At 38.9% G+C, this 6032-nt stretch overlaps 1 protein-coding gene across 1 annotated transcript in view; it reads left to right on the top strand.

Annotated features, from left to right (window-relative positions):
• RAB28 (RAB28, member RAS oncogene family) overlaps positions 1–6032 on the top strand; it is an 81719-nt gene that overhangs the window by 383 nt on the left and 75304 nt on the right. The window lies entirely within an intron of this gene.

Here is a 6032-nt window from a genome sequence, read left to right as displayed (position 1 = left end):
GGGGGCGGGAAGAGGAAAAAACCCCTATATGTTCATTCTCTGATAGGATAAGAAAAGCAATGTTCCCGAGACAGAAGGTCCCTTTTCCTTGATAAGTTTGTAAGATACATATTACTTTATGTCTTAACACACCACCTTAGACCTGGAGATCTCAAATCTTCATTCCTTCTGCAGAGTATTTTCTAGGTATTGTTGGAACGGAAAGGTCTCCCGGCTTCCTAGCAATTGTTCCACAGTGGTATTAAAGAAAGGACGAAGACCTCAGCGGTTCTTGCTTGTCTCCTCTCTCAGGAGATCCCTCTGGACCGCCCCACAGTCCCCTGCTGGTACGTGGCGTCTGACACTGCCATCTTGTGTTCTACAGCTCCAGCTGTTATTTACGAAACCAATTTCAATGAAAACGTGTAGTTACGAACATAAAAGGTGTAGCTGAGATAGTTCAACACATGCTCTCAAAGGGATGTGCCAAGTGCCCTTTTTAGTTAAAAGGCTAAATTTCAACATTTTAGCTCCTAGCTAAACAGCAAAGTTTAAATATACTTGAGCCTGTGAGACCTTCATGAAGATGAGCAGGTTTCTCTGTCTGTCATGGTACAGCTCTCAGATACTCTCAGCTCTCTCCAGTGCCACTTTTCTTCTAGCTATGTTTACCATTCTCTAGGAAGAAAGTGGTAGAATTTATCTATCCTGTGCAGACACAAACATGAAGGTCATGTCAATATTTTACTGCATATTTTCTGCCTTCACTACCGCTGCTCTAACCTAAGACAAATCTATGCAGACTCACCATGCAGTTTTGGCTTCAGTAGCTAAAACTGCACGAAAGAGAAAAGCTAAGGAAAAATCATTCAAATGAGGCAAGACAAAGACATTTTACCCCATCTTAATAATTTGAACTGATAGGCACAGACATCAGCCCAGTGAGGACAAATGGAGGTGAGGTTGGTATGCAGGTTTTATACCCAGTAATAAATGTCAAAACATTTTGGGCAGCTGAAAAGAGAAGAGCAAAATGGCAACAAAATGGGCATCTCTGGAAACACAGAAGTGCTGTCAAATTGTACCTTTATTTTTTACTTGTTTTTTTTTCTTACAGAGAAGGCCTAATGGCATGTGAAAGTTTATTTTATGTTTCCTGACTTCTTTTTTTAATGTTATGATCTTGATTACTTAAACATTGTTTTCTTTCTTCATTAACATAAATATAGATTGCAAATCACTGTAACTCTTTAAAAGTATTAAAATAATGTAAGAATAGTGTGATTAGAGTAAGTGATGAAAGCTTTCTGGTCAGGACTTCAAAACATGTCAAATTCATAATGAAGAACTTGAGTAGGGTGTTGCAAATAATGTTAATTAAAAATGTCCATGTGCAGTCCCTTTGAGGGCATGTGAATAAATATCTAACAGTTTCTATTGGGGTCTCAGTTCATACTGAAAATGAGGAAGTCTTTATAATTCATAACTATTACAGAGTCTTTATGAATGCTCTTTCTCGTATTTCCCACTGGAAACCATTAGATAATCTGTTTTTATTATATGGAGTCAAACACTTGGCTTAATATTTTTGTTTTAGAACAGACCACAGAAGCATGGGGATATTAGCCATCCCATAATTTTTAGGGGTGCTTTAAAGTCATGTACATTTATTCCTGTCTTGAGAGTTTCTTTAAATTACAATCTTTGATCCTTGTTCTTCTAAAAATGTTACCAAGATTCATATAAAACAGAAGTTTCCTACTCTGTGTTTTTTTCATTAACCATCTACCTTCCCACCCACTAATGCTATGAATTTAAGAGCCTACATAATTGAGTCTGTAAATTAACAAAAAAATCCAGACAGCCAGAGCAACCAAGCTGTAGATGGTACACTGGCCTTAATGTTCTTATATTAGCACATTAGGCAAGCAGAGAGGGAGCTTTTCATTCATTATGCTTATGTGTTTTGATTTGATGGGGTTTTTGGTGTTTTTTTTTTAATGGCAGCAAGATGCATTTCTTTCCCTGACCTTCCTTCAATGTCAATAAATTTTTGGACCAAAGATTAAGAGAGATAGGAAAAGTGTGTGATGGATGGATTATTCTGGGTATCTGAGAAAGACTGTGAGTAGGAAGCAATGGACTGCAAGAGTAATTCAACCTAGTTTTCAGTGTTCTAAACTATGAGTTATTCAGCATTTCAAATTGACAGCTAGTAAATGTAAATTTTATTAAATGCAGAGCAATAAAATTTTGTAAGTTTCTGTCATTTTGAATTTTAGTGTTTGAAATTGAAGCCGCCAGCCTTTTAAATCACAACTTGTAGGAGCACAGCTCTAAAGCATCCATCACTCTTAAATGTGTGCTTTTCAAAACCTCATTATTGCCTTTGCTCACAAAATATCCTTGTCAGGATCCAGGTCTGCATGTCTTGTGTCAATGATAGGCTGACAGGCTCATGCCCTCTGTTATGTTTACAGTGTATATTGTATAAAGTTTTCTGCTCTTCATTCTCACTAGGCAGAAAATAAAACAGGATTAGCAGTGATATCACCCCTCAGACCAGCCAGATTTTCCCCTTTGATCTCAAAAAAATTTCTTTGCGTGTGCAGTACAAGAGTCTGGCTCAAGGATCCTTGTTTTGCTCTTGAGACAGACATTGCCTGATTGAGGAAAATGAAAACATAATAACGCCTACCAGTTAAAGCTGAAATCTAGCAGGCAAGGTCTTGGAAAAGTTCTTGCATGGCAGAGTGAGATCAGTGGAGAACTTTCGTAATATTTTTCTGGATAACAAAGCTTGGGTAGAAGACAGTTTTGCATAGGCAAAGGATTGCAGGAACTCAGCCAAACAGCTCAGAAATTTATGAGAACAATTTTTTTCAGAAGATTACAACTGCCATCGAAGAACCGAAGTGAAGTGACAGAATTGCACAGCATCCAACATGTTTGTGTTTGCCAGCAGGGATCTAAAATCCAGCCACTTCACTTGATGTGCTCCAGCAGTCACAGATACATACTGTCTGTGTCTGTGTCTGTTAGTGTATATTTATCCATTTAAAAAGAACACTAGCAACTCAAATATCATATTTCCTTTAAAAAAACAGGAATTCTACTTACAAGTAAGAATAGAAAATCACTCCAAACATTTCAAATTGTGTCAAATGATGAGAAGGATTAAAGAGACACCACATCTCATTTTAAGTCAGAATCTCAATTCTCATAGTAGTCTAGATATTTTATAGTATTCTGTTAAGTCTATGCAATAAACTGAGTAAGCTCTCAATTAATTGAATATATTGTCAAATTGAATATGAATTTGAGTGTGTTATTAACTGGTGAGAATTTTACCAAAGTAAGGTAAGGTAAACACAACTGATCCATTATAAGATGTTAAAAGTCTAGGTGGTGGAATTCTCAGGAAATAGAAAATAATACCTAATTTTCATTGGTAATAATTGCATGTTCTCAAAACCTTAATTGCAATGTTTCTTCTTGGTCTACTTGAGTAGAGTACTAGATATCCAAATTCTGTCACAGTTTTCTTCCAGCTTTTGCTGGGATGCTTCTCCTAACTCTCTCTTCCTTAGTATTTTTTATATTTACCACGTTGCTAATACACCTCTATGGTTTGGCTTGACTTAGATCTGAGATAATCATGCCATAAAGCACTTCATCTCCATCAGAAACACCTACAGTTTTGGCAGCAGTAATAAAATTGCCCTAAAGATGTAGAATTTCCTGGGAAGAAATTAGTTTGGAAGCACACAAGCTAGAGTTGAGGAAAAACACTTTGAGTGAGTCACAACTTTTGATACCACATCAGAAGAAAATTGATACAAAGTAGGGGTTTGAAAACCAGTTATCCAAGAGACGTAATTCTGCTGGTCATAGTCCCTTATGGAAAACTGGGGGATAGTTCTGATTTTAGCTTGTCATGCGCAATAAGAAAGACGAACAGAAAAACTCTCAGAAATATTAGTTCTTTGTCATTCCAGCTGAGACACATTGACACTGAGCTGTGAACATTACTGTGCCAAATGATATAAATAATGTCCAAGAAAGCATGTTTATTAGACCTATGGCAGGCCAGCTCCCAGCCAGGATGTCAGCTCTCCAGTTTGCTAGATGTCACAGCAGCTGCAGCAGCTGGAGGGACTTGTGTCCAGCCTGATTGCTCACTTCATGGCTTAGGTCACTGATGAAGATGAGCTCAGGTGAGGCTGTGGTGTGGGTGAGGTGTGGGTGAGGCGTGGGTGCACATTCATTGCTGCCAGTGGTGGTAGCAAACCATGGAGTGGTGTGGATGTGACATCCTGAACTGCTGCAGCTGTTGGCTCCTGAACACAGTCAGAGCCCTCTGTCACGGTGGGTAGTGACACACATGCCTATTGGGCACAGAAGGCATTTCAAAGCTGATTAAGATATTGCATTAAGCTATTCAGATGGGGACCATTTTCTGGCAAAGCTCACTGAGGTAGTTAGTGCTTTGCCTTCATTTGCTGTGAGATGGCACAGCAATGAGATGGCACAGCTGATGGCTGGCTGGTGGGTCTGTGGAGGAAATGCTCATCCTCTGGAGTACTGTATCTTATATAGACTATAACAACGGGACATAGCTGAGTTGGAGGATACTAAATGACACTCCATAGATATTTCAGATTAATTTTGGACTGAAATAGTTGTTTGTTCAAGAAAATAATCTTGGGTGTCTGCAGTCAGTGCAAACTTACCTCTCCCATAAAAGTTTCACAGGAAAGTGTGCATCCAATAACTCCAGACTGAGCTATATACCTGACTGCATTGCTTGAATATTCACAGCAGCTAAAATCTGTAGTCAGACATGAGGATCTCAGTTCACTAGGTCATGTACACAGGTATAGCCAACAGATCATATTTGTTCCCTAAAACTGCAGAATGCAATCTAGGGAAAAAGAAAAAAAAGTTTCCACAGTCATGGGGGACAATCAAAGTACAATGAGACAATTTTACACAATATGACAGACAACTGTACTGGATCATCAGTACCTTCCAGCTGCCAAGTACTCATGGATGAGGTTGCACCGTGAAGGAGCAGAGGAGTAGAGGCTCTACAGCAACCAGTATAATAAAGTCTAGGAGTCTGGGGAACTAATTAGCTTTGAGCACTCTGAAAGCATGGTTGGCATGTGCTGCAGCGAACACAGAGCTGCACTGTCATGACTATGACATCTGCAGTTTAATGTTGGAGATAAATGTATATTTGGAGAGGTAAAAGTAGGAAACCTGGAGGTCTTTTCTCACCTTTGAGGCTAGCAACATATATGGCTTTGTGCAGGTTGTCAAGACTTGGCAGAAAGGGGATTGCAGAGGGTTTTCAATGTCAAGATTCATTCAACTTGTGTATGTGCAATTCCTTGGATAAATATCAATAGTGAATACATATTGCTGTGAAAGCTGATCATAAAAGTGCTTCAAGGGATATATTCACTATCATATAAATATCAAATGATATTAAATATTATTTGCAATTAATAATTTATTCAGAAAATCGAGTTTGCCTTCTGAATCATTCACACAGTCTTCACAGACTGATAGATTATATAAAAGCTTTAACTGATGTATTTCCAAGGGATTTCTTTTGACATATAGTTCAAAGTGAAAAAGAATGTTAATAAGGACCTGTAGGCAAGTGAAAAATAGCAACACAGGTTTACTTCACATGTCATATTAACGTGACAGTTGATTTGCTGAAAGATTTTTAGACATGGGCAATTTAGACATGATAATGTATTGGGTTTGCATGCCCAGGTTTTGGTAGCAGGGCGTGGGGGCGGTTTCTGTGAGAAGCTGCCAGAAGCTTCCATCATGTCCAACATGAGCCAATACCAGCTGGCTCCAAGATAGACCTGCCACCAGCCAAGGTCAAGACAAGAGCAACAGTGTCAGTGCCTCTAGGAGTTAAGGAGAGGGGGGGAAACCTGCACAAGTGCATCTGAAGAGAGAAGTGAGAATATGTGAGAAGACCAAATGTGCAGACACCAAGGTCAGTGGAGAAGGAGGTGAAGGAGGTG

Source organism: Geospiza fortis, unplaced genomic scaffold (assembly GCF_000277835.1).
Source record: "Geospiza fortis unplaced genomic scaffold, GeoFor_1.0 scaffold40, whole genome shotgun sequence".
Taxonomy (NCBI): domain Eukaryota; kingdom Metazoa; phylum Chordata; class Aves; order Passeriformes; family Thraupidae; genus Geospiza; species Geospiza fortis.
Note: the sequence above shows the minus strand (reverse complement) of the source record. Positions and strands in the feature narration are given on the sequence as shown.